General features: G+C 51.6%; 1 pseudogene; it reads right to left on the minus strand.

Annotated features, from left to right (window-relative positions):
• Positions 1 to 225: 225 nt before the first annotated feature.
• Positions 226 to 2,331, minus strand: LOC149344981 (uncharacterized; annotated as a pseudogene).
• Positions 2,332 to 17,216: the final 14,885 nt, after the last annotated feature.

The raw sequence follows: 17,216 nt of genomic DNA on the forward strand, positions 1-17,216 counted from the left end.
GTACCACCGGCGAAGACCAAGGTCTGTGAGACGGACGGATGACACCACGGTGCAGCATGTCCTCAACTTGTTCGCTAATCACGCGGCGCTTTGCCGCCGACACACGATATGGCCTCTGCCGAAAAGGCGGGTGAGAACCGGTCTCAGTGCGATGAGCGACGGTGGAAGTCTGGCCTAGAGGAGTGTGGGCGACGTCGAAAGAGGAGCGAAACGTGTGTAGAAGAGCTAGGAGCTGCGTCCGGTAGGTGGAAGGAAGAGCGTCGTCGATGGTGGCTTGGAAGAAGGCGTCGGGCAACTGATCAGGTCCTGAATCAAGATGCAGAGCATTGATGGATGAACTGCGGGAGGTCACAGGGGCAGCCAGGTCAGAGAGAAGGTGGGCAGGGTGAACTGAACCAGGAGACTCTCCACGTAGCAGGGTAAGCGCGCAGGGAGACGGATTGTGGATAATCATCGTCGCGAGACCTCCGTGAACATCGAGAACAGCAGACGGCAGCGGCAGGTTATTGCGATGGACGAAGGAAGACGACGGCGTAAATAAAACGGTGACGGCGGGTGTGGCAGGACACGATAGGGATGCAAGCGCTGAAGCCTCCGGAGCGATGTCGACGTCTTCAGTTACGGTGATCTTCTACGGACACAGCAAATGGTGGTCGTCAGCCGGTTCGTCACATAACGCAGAAAATTCTACTTCAGCGCGGGCGCAATCTATCACGGCGTTATTTTTTGACAGGAAATCCCACCCGAGAATCACGTCGTGGGAACAAGACGGCAGGACCACGAACTCAACACTGTGCAAAATGACGGCAATGACGACCCGCGCTGTGCATGCGGCCAAAGGTGCGATCCTCTCTTCGGTAGCAGTCCGAAGCGAAAAACCAGAAAATAATGTCGTCACTTTTCGTAACCGACGGCAGAGTCTCTCATGAATCACTGACACAGAAGCACCCGTATCGACAAGCGCGTACACAGAAAAACCATAGACTGAAACCAATAGAACGTTCGCGGGAGAAAGTTGAGGCCTTGAGCTGTTTGAAGAGCACGCAGTTCTTGCCTCGGGAACTGCGGAATTTAGTTTCCCTCGTCAGCAGATGTAGGGCGACGGCGCATTGGTGAAAGTGAACGGCGACGTGGGGACGGGGATCGACGGGCCGTATACGGACGATCGTCAGTGGCGTAGGCTTCCGGAGGCGGAACAGAACGGAGCAGCTGAGGTGAGCAGGCAGGAGGCGCAACCGCTTTAGGGGCGGCCATGCGGCGACGACAGTGGCGGGCCACATGTCCGGGGAAGCCACACGAAAAGCATATAGGACGATTGTCCGGTGTGCGCCAAAGGTTGTAATGTGGCGAAGGGGGACGATGAAGCGGAGCTGCTGGTGGGGCTGGTGCCGGGCTCAGAACAGGCTGACGAGGTGGTAACGCCGGAGGCCGTGCAGCCATGGTGGCGTACGTCAGGGGCGCCGCCACAGGAGTGGATTGGCGATAATGGGCTGCGGCGCCGGCGTACGCCAAAGGAGGGACGGAAGAAACTTCTGCTAGAGGACGAAGAGCTTCGGCCACTTGATCGCGGATGGCGCGCTGCAGCGATAGCACAAGAGGAGATGGAGCGTCAGGACTCGGGTGGACAAGAGACAGCTGTCGAGCAACTTCCTCGAGAACGAACTGCTGGATCTGGGGCAGCAGTAGCGACTGGTCGGAGTCGGACTGCAAAGCGGCCAGAGGCTCCGGGTGCGGGTGTGGAGAGCGAGTGAGTAGACGGCGCTTGCGGAGTTCGTCGTAGCTCTGACAGTGTGCGATGACGTCGACGACGGTTGCTGGATTTTTGGCCAGAAGCATCTGGAACGCGTCGTCGTCAATGCCCTTCAGTATGTGGTCGATCTTGGCGCGCTCGGACATCGAACCATCCACACGCTTGCACAGGTCCACCACATCCTCAATATAACTGGTGAAATTTTCACCAGGCAGCTGCGCCCGAGCACGCAGGCGGTGCTCAGCGCGCAGCTTGCGCACCGCAGGCCGGCCAAAGACGTCGGCAAAATTCCGCTTGAAGGCGGACCACGATGTGATGTCAGCCTCGTGGTTGCGGTACCACAGATTCGCAACGTCTGTGAGATAGAAAATGACGTTGTTCAGTTTTAGAGGGTCGTCCCATTTGTTGTGGGTACTGACCCGCTCGTACGAGGCCAACCAGTCCTCGACGTCGTGGTCTCAGGTACCGCTGAAGACAGTGGGATCACGCTGGCGCAATGCTCCAGCGCAGAGGACTGTCGATGGCTGTGCGGCAGGTGTGTGCGGCAAGAGGATTGGCGGCTGTGGAGAATCTTCAGGCATGATGAATATCGGAAGCGTACAGCTTCGAAGCGTCAGGACATCAGCAAATCCGCACCTCCACCAAGTGAAAGGGGGTTTCTGCACAAATGGTACAAGGCGTGGTGTGCACGGCAGGTGACACAAAACGGCGAGCAGAACGGCGGGCAGCGCAGAAGACGGCCAGTCCAACCCAAGCGATCTCGTGCAGCGCCGCGGCACTTTGTCTTTCAGCGACGCTTCGTCATCGTCGACGCTCCGTCAGCGATCGGCCTAGGCGGTATCAGGCGCGGCCGTCGTGGTTCGCTACAGTTCGAATATTTTGCAGCATGTACTAGTTAAGGAGATGGACGATAGTGTAGGGGAGATGTTTTGCTGCCTGACTTGTACACTGGAATCACCTTGCCAATTTTCCAATTTTCGGTAAGAGATATTGGTCATAAGATTCTTGGAAAATTTTTGTTTGCATAATAGAAATATAGGCTGAAGTGTTTTTCAAAAGCTTAGCATTAATTTGAACACAACCTGGAGCAGTCTGAAGATTGAGATTATCAATAATTTTAATGACATCAAAAGTATCAAATAAAATTGGCGACATACTTTCATAGTGGTGATTATATGTTGTAGATATGTGTGCATCAGATTAACAGAAAAGTTCTCAGCAAATTAATGGTTAAGAATTGCAGCAACAAGGTCTGAAGTAATGGGATCACCAGAGGAGTCGATTAGGACGATATTTTCATCAGTAGTAGGATTAAAAACGCAACAGAATTTTCTGATATTTTTTGTGAGCATAGAGGGAAGGATCTGCGAATGAAAGTGTTTTTTTTCTATCTTTTTTTGCCTGCACGTACGCTTCGGATGCAGCCGAATACGAAACGTTCTCTGGTTAGGGAAAACTTAGCGACCAGGCAGTCCAGGCAGTTATAATATAGCCTATTATAACTTTTAAGGCGCGTTTTCCACGCTAACGCGTGTTCGTCGTCGTCCAAAAGGGCTCCAGGGTCAAGTAAAGTTGTAGGCTGCCACTTTTAGCCCTGGAGACTGTCCAGCATTCTGGTAAATAAAGAACTGACTTGGACAATTGAATTCAATTAAATTTGACGCATTCTGTACACATATTTCCAGAATTAGCTCTGCGCGCTGCAGTGCTAAGATTTTGGGTTATTCAATCCAGTAGCGACGCTGATCAGGGAAGCGCCTGGTTCGACCTATGAGAAATAATTTCTCACGCCTGCCAGATTGTCTCCTCGGTAAACAGCGAAAATAACCTTACTGTAGTGGTTTCATTTTCACGCGTGCCTTCCCAAATTGTTTCTCGCTAACCCGTGAATTCTGTGTTAGTTTATTCGGTTCACCTCGCCAGCTGATTTGTATGAATATTTAAAATTACTCGCATGCTGCTATTAATTCTTAATAGACCGGCACGAGCACAGTTTGGGCAAAAGAAGGTGCACTACGGTTCTACCTTGCCTTTTGAATTTGGGTCCACCTGGTCATTGAAGTATTAAAATGGTGATATTGAAGCGAATCATCAGCAAGCAATTTTCACTTATCATTGAACTCTTTCATTAGGTCACTAATAAAAAAAATGGGAAAAGAGGCCCTAGGTTAAACACTTGTGGAATAACAAACTGAACCGATGCTGAGCTTGAGCGGACACCATCAATAACCTGGCTTCGCCATCGTAATAAAGTATGTGCAGATATAAATGGAAGTATTGAGTCTTTTTTTCTATTTTTCTAGTTGTAATTGTAGCTGAGAGTGGAAAATGAGCCAATAACCTAGCTTCGCCATCATAATAAAGTGTGTGCAGAAATAAATGGAAGTATTGAGTCTTTTTTCTATTTTTCTAGTTGTAATTTTAGCTGAGAGTGAAAAATGGGCTCATATGCCATTTCTAAATGTACGAATGTGTAAATATGGCCCTGACTGTCCAGAATTGCTGTAAAGTGTTGAATAGTTTTGAGTAGCTGTGTGTCTCTGGATATTTATTTTGTTTATTTATTGTCATCATAAGTAGAGCTTCAATACACAAAGTTCAGAAAATCCATAGCCAAAGGCTAGTACCGGATCCATACACAAGAATATGAACAAGTGAGAAAGGTGGCATGCACGAACTCAAGACCACAGACTAATAAACATTATAAATATCAAAAACATTGATCAGACGTCTCTTTGAGCTAAAAAATAATCCAAACTCTTACTCACATTAACATTGCACAACTAACACTGCCATGCAGGCAAACAGATACAGGGTCATAAAGTAAATAATATGCACTTCATACACCACAAACAAAATACAATGCATAATCCACATTGCACACATGCTGACCCTTACGGCTAAAGCAAACATCCATGAACAAATGCCATTTACTTATAGTTTGCCAATAATACAATTAAAACTAAAACGCCAAAAAATGTTTCGTCAGGGTTGCTGTGCTACAACTATAGAAAGAAGGAAGAATGCCTAGGGGAAGATCATTCCAAGCTTTACCATATGTGTACCTCAGGTGATGGTGGCCATAGATGTTATGAGAGGAAGGTATTAAACATTTGCCTTCGGATGCAGCGCATAAATTTCTATCAGGTGAAGAAAATATAGCTGACGGAAAGGGAGCGGGGTTGTGTATTATCCTGTATACCGGTAAAGTGGTGCGGTAATCACGCAGTTTAAGTAACGGCATTATTTTGGAGTCCCTAAACAGCGGTCCCGACGGGGCACCAGGTGCTGCCGAGTTAACAAAAAGCGTAACGCTATCTTCTGTAATATTATGCAAGGTTCAAGATAAGTACGATGTGTAAATCCCCAAGCCTCAATGCAGTAAGCGATATGTGAGTGAAAGATACAAAAATAAATTGTCCTTAAAGTTGCCATATCAAAATACTTACGTCCTTTTGACAGAACAAAGCACGAATATGATAGCTTCTTACGGAGGGTGTCCAAATTCTGGTTTCAGTTTAATTCACATTCCAGTGTAATGCCTAGATACGGAACTGTTAAGGCTTGTTGCAGTTCTTTCCTGCCTAGCTATATATGGCAAGGGAGCATATTGCTCAGCCTATAACCTCATTTAAAGATCATGTATTTAGAATTGGCAGCATTCAAAGGTACTTTATTTGATAGAAACCATTTTAGAAACCATTTAGAGGCCACTAAAATAGCTGTATTATCGGCATAAATTACTGCGAAACCACTAGTTAAAATATCCGGCAAATCATTTACACAGAGCGCAAAAAGCAAAGGTTCCAGAACTGAGCCTTGTGGCACCTCCATACTAATCGGCAGAAGGCTAGAAGCTTCTCCGTCAACAACAGCGCACTGTTTACGATCGCGCAAATAGCTTTCAAAGAAATCGAGAACTATACCTTTCACTTCATATCTTTCAAGTTTCTGACGTAATAAATTGTGATCTACAGTATTAATTACTTTTTTAATATCTAAACCTACTCCTATTGCAATGTTGTTGTTATCAAGAGCTTCATTAATAGAGATCATCCAGCTGTCGTCGTTGACCCATTACCTCGAAACCCATGCTGGTTAGGGTAAAGCAGGTTTTTCTTCTCTAAGAAGAGGGGCCGCTGCAAGCGTTCGTCACGAGCGGACGTGTGATTCATGGGCTCCGTTGACAATCTTCGATTGCGGCGGATTAGAATATTGGATCACCGTATATTTACTATCCACGGGTTGCCTTCAACGCCTGACATCGCCTGGTACGACCAGTGAGACTGTGAGTGCCACATTTTTGGTGCTAAAGCCTGTCTGACTTCTCGTCACCCCGAGAAGAGCGCTAACCCTAACGGCCAAGGGGTTGGGGTGCCTTACCGCCGCGGAGACGCCGGTGCACCCGCGGATGCGCGGCATAGCGTTCGCGCAACGCGGGTCTAACGACGCTTGCCAGTGAGTGCTCCCGCTTCATTCATCACTACCACGACCACGATGAATTCTCCAAGAGGCTACGACCCGACGGAGATGGACTTGAGTCATGTACCAACATCCCAGCAGCAGCTGATGCTCCCCCCCCAGGATCTCCCGATGGAAGACAACAGCCATGGCTGGAACATATGGTCCCGGCGCAACAACGACAGAGCGGCGCAAGCTAAATCCACGCCTCCCAAGGAAGAGCCGGAGAAGAAAGAACGCCGAGAGCCTCCTGCACCAAGTCCTCCGCGTCTACCGAGTCTCAGGAATTTTCCATACAAAGTCATCATTCCACCTAAAACCACGGTGGATCTGCAATCTGTGGCTCCACGCTCCTACGATCTCGAATTAGGGATCCAAACAGCCCTCAACACCCCTCTACAGGAAAAGCCAACGCTGCGCGTTGTTAGCCAGCAGAACATTATAATAGTGTGTACTCACTGTGAGGAAGACGCGTTCCGCCTCGCCAAGCCTAATTGTCTGCACCTAGACGGCAAGAGTATAACGGTCACCGCCTATGTTGCCTTGCCAGAGGATGTTTGCAGGGGTGTCATACATAATATCAAGCCTGAAGTGAGTGATGACTCTATCTTCCAAGACGTCTCCTCACCCAGCCATACTATCCTGGGAGCGCGCCGACTGGGCAAGACTACGTCGGCAGTCATCGTCTTCGCCGGGCAGAAGGTTCCCTTCACGGTCAACTACGGGTGGTCAGAGCGCCGCTGCTACATCTACCGTAAAACGAGGGCTGCTTGTATCAACTGTGGAACGCCAGGTCACCGAGCAGACGTCTGCCCGAAACCCAAGGGGGCTGCTTGCCAAACCTGTGGAACGCCGAGTACAGATGAGACGCACGAGTGCACACCCGTTTGCGCGCTGTGCAAGGGTCCGCACAAGACTTATGCAAGAGACTGCAAGGAGAAATTCCAGAGACCGCTGAACAAGAACGCTAGTACCGCGTCATCAGACGCGGCATCAACAACGAAACTTGAAGAGGACGAAGGTAGGAGCAGGCCAAGGCAGAAGAGACAGCCTGCACAGCGACACAGAGGAGCGTCGTCATCAGTCTCCCGCTCTCGTTCCGCCTCCCGCGGCCGTTCCAGCTCAAGACGCCGGGCAACAGGCTCCACCCAGAACGCCAGTAACGTGGAGGCGGGTAAAGAACAAGGGAAGGAGAACCTCATCAAGACCACCGGGGCGCTGAAGAAGACGTCCTCGGGCCAGCCTTCAGATTCGAAGGTGAGCTTTGCAGAGTGGCCTCCCCTCCCCTCGTCCTCCCCTCAGAATAACACGGAGTTGGCAGCACTTAAAAAAGAGATAGAAAGTCTGAAAAAACAAGTCAGTGCTTTAACAATCCAAAACCATGAGCTTAAGCGAGCAACTACTAACGCAATAACGCCGGTAACTCAGCCGACTCCTCAAAACCAAAAACAGCAGGTAGTACCTAGCTCCCAGCCCGCCTTAGGCGAGGTCTATCAATAAATTATCCAAGAACTGAGGTCCTTCAAGGAGGAGTTCCAAGCTTTTCCAATTTACGTGAACGCCCAATTCCAAGAAATTCGAGAGCAGATTGCAAACAACCGACGATACACGGAGACGGCAATTTCTGCACTTCGGAAGGAACATGCGTATAAAAGACATAAGTCGAAATTCGCTCGTACAGTGCACGTGGACGAGCCATCCGATACGGATTCAACATGCCAGACAAACCTAGAGTAAAGATCTGACATTGGAACTGCCGGGGATACAGGAGAAAGCAGGCTGCTCTAAATCTCCTTATATCTCAGGAATCTGACCCACCGGCAGCTATCCTAATTCAAGAACCCCACCTAATACCTATTAAACTCCAAGAATATGTGACTTACCAGCACGACCAGTTAACTGCCACGTTAGTGCACAAATTATACACTGCCATATTGCACGACCCTTTCGAGCCGGATATTGCGCACTGCTATATAACTATTCTTCCTCTCCAAAGAGGAGCGGCGAGCACGCACGTATTGAATGTATACAGCCCTCCTAAAGACAGGCACGCAAAATTGGGTTCCCTCATAAAGAAATTTCTGACCTTAGCGGGCCATTCCCCCTGCGTGATTGGGGACGACTTCAACGCACCACACCCTTCATGGGGCTACCCGGCAGCGACACCAAAAGGCAGAAAACTGCAAGAAGTAGTGACGCAAGAAGGGTTATCGACCCTCACCGATCCCACTTACCCTACGAGGCTGGGAAACAGTGTCAGTAGAGATACGTGTCCTGACCTGACGTTCACCAAGAACATACAAAGCGCCATTTGGAAAAATACCGAACAGCACCTGGGAAGCGACCACTTCATACTCTCTCTGGAGATAAGCACAAATGCGTGCAAGCGCAAAATAGGTATCGCAAGCGTTACGAACTGGGACAGGTGGAGAAAGGCCCAGACATCTACTGCAAACCCTATTACCGACCTAGAGGAATGGGTTAAAGATGAGGTGCACACTTTGAAAGCCTTTACAAAAGAGGTCTGCACGACAGAGGACTGCCCAGTGGTCGATCCGCACCTTCCACATTTATGGGAAGCGAGGCACTCATTGACAAAGAGATGGCGCAGACAACGGCTTAACCGCAAACTCAAGAAAAAAATAGAGGAGTTAAACAAAAAGGCAGAAGCCTATGCCATATCCTTAACCAGACAGAACTGGAATTCGCTCTGTGATGGTATTCAGGGGAAGCTGGGGTGTCAAAGACTTGGAAGCTCCTACGTGTCCTAATCGACCCCAGCAGCAGCAAGTCGGCCACTAAAGACAGGCTCACGAAGATCGTACACGCCACCCCGGGTACGGACACAGAGTTGATGGAAAAGCTCAAGACCAGCTATCTGTGCACGGACCAAGTCGTGGAACAGCCGGAGTATTCTGGGCTGCCGAATCCCGAGCTGGACATCCCACTCACGAAAGAAGAAATCAAAGCAGAAATCGCGGCCATGAGAAAAAATGCAGCTCCAGGTCCAGATCAGATAACAGCGAAGCTCTTATTTAACCTCAGCGATGACACCATCACCTCGCTGGTGGAATGCTTCAACGAGCAGCATTGGGCTACTGGAACGTTACCAATATCCTGGAACGAGGTTCGGTTCATTCCGAAGCCGAACAAACCCCTTAAACTGGATAATCTAAGGCCGATATCGCTGACCTCGTGTTTGGGGAAACTCATAGAGAGGGTCATCAACACGAGACTGAGTAGATACTTAGAAGATAACAACCTCCTACCTAACACTCAATTCGGCTTTCGCCCTCACCTATCAACACAGGACGCCCTATTGTATTTGTACAAAGACCTCCTTGAGACACCTCCCAAGTCACAGACAAGGGCCATCCTGGCACTAGATTTGAAAGGAGCGTTCGATAACGTTCTACATAAAAATATCCTGCAAAGCCTCGCCGATACCAACTGTGGCGCAAGAACCTACAACTATATCAAAAACTTCTTATCAGCCAGGCAAGCCACTATAAACTTCGGTGGAATAAAATCAGATCCCATCACTCTAGGCCCGAGGGGAACTCCGCAAGGGGCGGTACTGTCATCCCTCTTGTTCAACTTGGCTATGAAAGATCTACCAGGCCTTCTTTCCGAAATTCCCGGCATCAAACATACATTGTATGCGGATGATATTGTCGCGAGTGGAAGAAAAAGACGAGTAGCGATTGCGGCGCGCCGACGACGACGTTGCTGCTGGTGGACCTGCCTGTTTTGTTCTGTGCTCTCTGTCTTCACCCGTTCTCGCCGCCGGCCTGTACGTCAAGCCGTGACATTTGGTGCAGGTGCTGGGTAACGCATCTCATGCAGCGCACCCCGCCTCGTAGTTCGAGCCCCGTCCTAAGTCCTGGCCGTCGAGTTTTCTTGGAGGAGCCCTCGGCAGAAACTGAGACTCGCGCTAGCCGACGTCAGCAAGGCCAAGCGCCGGAATTCGGACTCTTGCCCGAGGGATCGCGGACATCTAGGACAGCCAACGCCACCATGGCGTCCCAGTCACAACAAACCGACCCCGCGATTGCGTCGAGGATCGTCTACGTGCCTGTCACTCCAAGATCTGTCGTCCCGTTCCGTGGCGATGGCCTCGACGATGTTGAAGACTGGGTCCAGCACTATGAAAGAGTAGCTCGACATAACGGGTGGACTCCCGACCAATGCCTGCAGAATCTGTACTTCTCCCTGGAAGCCACAGCAAAGTATTGGTTTGAGAACCATGAGGCTTCTTTAACATCATGGGAGACATGCAAGAGCGAACTGGTGCGCACGTTCGCGAACCAACACCGGCGACAGCAAGCAGAAGATCTGCTCCACGCTCGCATCCAGGGACCCACCGGAAGCGTCAGGAGCTTCGTCGAAGACGTGCTGCGTCTGAGTGCCCGCGCCGACCCGCGGGCTACTGAGGAGAAAAAGGTACGGGCGTTGATGAGGGGTGTCCAGAATGACATCTTTGGAGGCCTCATACGCAATCCTCCGACCACAGTAGCCGGATTTGTCGCCGAAGCTACAAATATCGAGCACGCATTGGCGACAAGAACCAGTCACTTTCAGAGACTGAGCGCCCTTCCTGCCGTCTCAAGTCTTGCCTCGTCTGGCCTGGGCGGAGTTGGTCTAGCCGATGTTCGAGAAATAATTCGCGACGTCATCCGCGAGGAGCTGAAAAAGCTCTTCCCTTCTCCTGAGCAGCCCGCCTCTGTCTCCATCGCGTCGGCCGTTCGCGAGGAACTGCGACACACGCTGGCGCCAGAAGACGTCCCAATTGTAGCTGCAGCCGACCCACCAACTCTGAGCTACGCCGCCGCAGTTCGTCGTCCGCCTCCCGCCCATCGCCAAGTCCAGAGCGCTCCCGAATCTGGCCTTCAACGCCGCGAGTTCCTGCACCCGTCTGATGCCCGCCTGGGACCGCCGAGACGCAGGAAGACCGACATCTGGAGGACTGCGGACCGGCGACCATTGTGTTTTCACTGCGGTGAGCCTGACCACATGTATCGCTCCTGTCCATACCGCGAACTTGGCCTAAGGGGTTTTAACCGGGCTGATCCGTGCCCCCGCTACGGTGAACAGCCCCGCGACATACAAGACTACTTTCGACGTTCTCCATCACCGGTTATAGCTTCTCCTCGCACCTCCCGGTCGCCGCCACCTCGCCGCCCACCATCCCCTTCTCGCGGGTCTCGCCGTGAGAGCCTTTCGCCACTTCGGGAAAACTGAGTACGGCGACGCCTGGAGGTGGCGTTGCCGGAGTCGCACGAAGTAAAGAACCTCCGCCTACGTTGGAATGTCCCAGCTCGACCGATGGCATCCTTGGAAGCGCGAATCGTTTTGTAACCTCTAGCAATGTGCACATTCTGATCGACGGACGCGACGTAACGGCGCTTGTGGACACCGGCGCCGATTACTCGGTCTTCAGCGGAAGTTTCTCTCGGCGTCTTCGCAAGGTTACCACCCAGTGGGACGGACCGCCCATACGTACCGCGGGAGGCCACATCGTAAACCCTGTTGGCAAGTGCACTGCCCGCGTCGAGATCCACGGTGAGACGTGCCCCGCCACATTCGTGATATTGGAGAATTGCTCTAAAGATGTTATTCTGGGCATGGATTTTCTCCGTGAATATGGCGCCGTAATCGACATAGGGCAGAACAGGTTGACCCTCCGCGCACGTTCTTCATCGCCAGTACCGCCTCGGGCCACAGGCTTTGCGATGAAAGTTGATGCCGACCATGTCCACTTGCCGCCGTTGTCGACAGTTTTCCTGCCGGTCCGAGCCGATACAACAGCATGTGGAGAAGGCGTTCTGGAAGGCAGTGTCCAGCTGTTACTTACGCGTGGCATTGGTGTTGCGCGAGGGGTCGCAAATGTTCGACGAGGGTGTGCCAACATCTTCGTGACCAACTTCAGGAACGAGCCGCAGCACCTGACAAAAGGATCAGTTATAGCCCAAATGGAAGAACTTAGCGGCGTTCGTGAAGCTGTTGCGCTGCCTACAGATGCGGCCCCGCCCGAGTCTCGAGACCCTGCAACGTTGCCCCTGGATATCGACCCCAAACTTGAGCCTTCCCAAACACGTGAACTGCTCTCTCTTTTGCATCGGTACAATAACTGTTTCGCGACGACATCCCGAGTTCGCCAGACACCCGTCGCCAAGCATCAAATTATTGTCGACACCGCAACGCACCCGATTCGTCAGCCGCCGTACCGCGTTTCCTTAAAGGAAAGGGAAACCATACAGGAGCAAGTGCGCGAAATGATAAAGGACGACGTCATCCAACCATCCAACAGTCCGTGGTCCGCACCTGTAGTACTAGTGAAGAAAAAAGACGGGACCCTACGATTTTGCGTCGACTACCGGCGACCCAACAAGGTGACCAAGAAGGACGTGTATCCACTACCACGCATCGACGACACCCTAGACCGTCTTCGTCATGCCCGCTATTTTTCGTCCATCGACTTGAAGAGTGGATACTGGCAAATTGAAGTGGATGAGCGCGACCGCGAAAAGACTGCATTTATAACCCCGGATGGCCTCTACGAGTTTAAGGTGATGCCATTTGGCCTGTGTACAGCGCCCGCGACATTTCAACGAGTCATGGATACTGTGCTCGCCGGTCTAAAGTGGCAGACATGTCTCGTGTATCTGGATGACGTTGTCATCTTCTCAAGCACTTTCGCAGACCATCTGGTGCGTCTTGAAGCGGTTCTTCAAGCTCTTCTGAACGCCGGCCTCACGCTCAAGCCTTCGAAGTGCCGGTTCGCGTACAGTGAACTAAAGTTCCTTGGTCACATCGTCAGCCAAGTGGGTGTGAAGCCAGACCCCGAGAAAACGGCCGCCGTCGCATCCTTCCCTCCACCGTCGGACAAGAAGACCGTCAGAAGCTTTCTTGGTCTCTGCGCATACTTCCGACGTTTCGTACGGAACTTTGCCCAGATCGCGGCGCCACTTTACCGCCTGACGAAGGATAACGTTGTCTTTGAGTGGACCGAGGAGCAACAATCAGCATTCCGCCAATTAAAACACGCCCTTGCAACATCCCCCATACTAGGCCATTTTGATCAAGACGCCGACACTGAACTCCACACGGACGCCAGCAACAAAGGACTAGGAGCAGTGCTGGTGCAATTCCAGGACGGCGCTGAGAGGGTTATTGCGTATGCCAGCCGAGCTCTTTCGCAGGCGGAGGGCAATTACTCGACAACTGAGAAAGAGTGCCTCGCTGTCATCTGGGCCATCACCAAATTCCGGCCCTATCTGTACGGTCGCCCTTTTCGTGTCGTCACCGATCACCATTCGCTGTGCTGGCTCGCCAATATTAAGGATCCAGCAGGCCGCCTTGCTCGGTGGAGCCTTCGGCTACAGGAGTACGACGTCACCATCACCTACAAGTCCGGCCGCAAACACCATGATGCTGACTGCTTGTCTCGAGCCCCCGTGGAGCCGGCACCGGGAGGCGAAAATGACGAAGAGGACGGCTTCCTTGGGGCATTGGACATGGCAGATATGGCTGCTCGGCAACGCAGTGATCCTCAGCTTGATCAGCTGATGGCGCACTTGGAAGGCCACGAAGCCGCGGTGCCTCGCATTTTCCAGCGCATACTGCCGACATTCAAGATAATGCATGCTGTATTGTACAAGCAGAACTTCGACAGCAGCCCGAGGTCGTGGCTCCTTGTTGTGCCGGAAGACCTGCGCGCCGAGGTCGCCCAAGCTTGCCATGACGATCCTACAGCTGGTCACCTTGGCTACAGCCGAACACTTTCACGTATTCGAGAACGGTACTACTGGCCGACACTTCCTAAGTACGTCCGTCACTACATAAGAACTTGTCGAGAGTGTCAAAGGCGCAAAACACCGCCCATACGACCAGCTGGCCTTCTCCAACCACTCGAACCACCGCCTGTTCCGTTCCACACTGTCGGAATGGATTTTCTTGGTCCATTTCCAACGTCGCAGTCGGGCAACAGGTACGTTATCATAGCGACGGACTACCTAACACGATACGCGGAGTCCCGAACACTTCCGTCGGCGGCAGCTGTTGAGGCAGCCCAATTTTTTATTGAGTGCATTGTGCTCCGTCACGGTGCCCCTGCCGTTTTGATCACTGACCGGGGAGCCGCGTTTCTGGCCAAGCTCACACAGGAGATCCTCCGTCTCAGCTGCACCAGCCACCGCCGAACTACTGCGTACCATCCGCAAACGAATGGGCTGACGGAGCGGCTGAACAAGACCATGGCCGACATGATCGCCATGTACGTGGATGTCGCCCACCGCAGTTGGGACGCGGTACTGCCCTACGTTACATTCGCTTATAATACCGCTGTCCAGGAGACGACAGGTATGTCCCCTTTCCAGCTGGTACATGGAAGACAGGTCACCACGATGCTTGACGCTATGCTACCGCACGAGCCACCTGTCGACGTCGCCGATGATGCCCGACTAGTCTGCGAGCGCGCAGAAGAAGCTCGGCAACTCGCCAGACTCCGTACCCAACATCAACAACATGCCGACGCTCGTCGGTACAATCTCCGTCGACGCGACGTCCATTTTTACCCTGGAGACAAGGTCTGGGTGTGGACACCGGTGCGCCGTCGAGGTCTCTCCGAAAAACTCATGAAGCGCTACTTCGGCCCGTATACAGTTGTTCGCCGCCTCGGTGAACTTAATTACGAGGTGCTGCCCGAAGGAACCCGACCGTCATCACGTCGTTCACCCCGCCCTGAAATAGTGCACGTAGTGCGGCTTAAACCGTATTACGCGCGATGATCGCCTGGACCCGAACTGATTTTACCACTCCCTTTTACACTGGCCAGCAGGAGTTGCTGGGCGCGTGTGTGGTTTTCCTTCCTGTGCTCTTGCTTCCGTGCTAGCATCGGGACGATGCTTCTTTATAGGGGGAGGTAGTGTCGCGAGTGGAAGAAAAAGACGAGTAGCGATTGCGGCGCGCCGACGACGACGTTGCTGCTGGTGGACCTGCCTGTTTTGTTCTGTGCTCTCTGTCTTCACCCGTTCTCGCCGCCGGCCTGTACGTCAAGCCGTGACAATATCACTGTCTGGGGCAACTCGGGGAGTGACGCCGAGATCGAGGAGCGTCTTGAAGCAGCAGCGGACACGGTGGCCCGGTACGCCAGAGAGAGAGGCCTCCAGTGTGCGCCGGAAAAGTCCGAGTTGCTAATTCTGAAGAACCCGAGGACACCCCTAGCGCAGAACATCTCGGTGTATATAGAGAGCCACCCAGTACAGACACCCACGGAGATCAAGATCCTAGGGCAGTATATCCAGCAGGGGCGACAGAACACCACCACAATGAAGAAGCTTACAACATCCACCGAGCAAATCCTCCGGATGATACATCGTATCCGAAATAAACACCATGGCATGAAGGAAAGGGACACCATCCGCTTAGTGCAAGCTTTCGTGATCTCGCGGATAATGTACGGGACGGCATTCCTTAACCTCTCCAGGTCGGAAATTGAAAAGTTGGAGACACTCATCAGGAAAGCCTACAAGACGGCACTGGGGCTACCGAACTCCACGCCAACGGCCAAGCTCATGGCTCTAGGTGTACATAATACTCTCAAAGAGATGTGGGAAGCACAATGGCTCTCAGAACTCAATAGGCTCGCACTGAACACCCGGCAGAGAACTGCTCGAGAGGATCCATGTTAATCAGCCCTATACAATTGACCAAAGGGAAGAGGTCCCACGCGGTGTGAGAAGATGCATCAACGTGCACCCCATTCCGCGGAATATGCATCCCGCATATAACATCGAGAGGAGGAAGGCAAGAGGGGAAGCCCTGCAGAAGAAATGGGACAAGCAGACTAACACCCTTTACGTGGACGCAGCAGGACCACAGAATGGAGTCATGACTATTGTAGTCTCAACGCCTTCAGGGTCGATGGTGAACTGCGCCTCGGTGAAAACATCTAACCCCACTCACGCAGAGGAGGCAGCTATTGCATTAGCTGTAGCATCTAACCCCAACGCCGTTGTGCTCACTGATTCCCAGAACGCCTGTCGCAGCTTCAATTACGGATTAATTCATAAGTCAGGGTTGTCATTGCTGACTAAGCATCCACCCAACCAAGCCTCAATCATCTGGTTTCCCAGTCACCTGGAACTACCAGGAGGAAACGAAGCCGCTCACAGGCATGCCCGAGCTCTTCTATACCGGGCGTCTCCCCCTGATGACCATGAAGGGTGCCGTGACCTGATAGGTTTAGCAGTGTATGCTGACAATCTCGCGCCATACAGAACAGCCAGAAAGGAGTACCCAACACCACACAAGTCCCTCAATAAGTTAGAAGAGAACACCCTTAGGAGACTACAAACCAACACATACCCAACACCAGCTAAATTACACCTGTGGTACCCTACACTATACTCTCTGCAGTGCCCACACTGTGGAGAGGTAGCTAACCTCTACCATATGGTGTGGGCATGCCACTTTAATCCCTCACTTGACCCCATTCCCAACCCCTCGAAGGAGCAGTGGGAGACTATTCTGCTCAGCGATGATCCTGACCGTCAGCACTGGCTGGTGGGGAGGGCCACCGCAGCAGCAGCAGCCAATGGACTACCGGACTAGGCGGCCCACCCACACGTTCTGAAAATACTGAATAAATAAAGATGTTTTCAATCAATCAAATCAATCTCTAATAAGAAATTTATACGACGGGCAAGTAATTTTTCAAACAGTGTATTACCGCAACTAAGAATAGAAATTGGTATTTAATTTCTGAGCTCATTAGGATCACCATGTTTAAAAATCAGTATAACTTTGGCAACCTTTAACGCATCAGGGTAGCTAGCGGAATAAAAACTATTAATTAATGAGGCCAAAGTTGTCTCAAGTGTATTGATGTTGTCCTTAATAAGTGATATAGAAATTTCGTCCATGCCCATCGCCTTTCCGTTCCGGACTCAATTAATTTAACACTACTTATGATGTCATCAACTGTTGCGTCTTAGACGAAACA

Source organism: Amblyomma mixtum, chromosome 5 (assembly GCF_055824585.1).
Source record: "Amblyomma mixtum isolate Tamu chromosome 5, ASM5582458v1, whole genome shotgun sequence".
NCBI lineage: Eukaryota > Metazoa > Arthropoda > Arachnida > Ixodida > Ixodidae > Amblyomma > Amblyomma mixtum.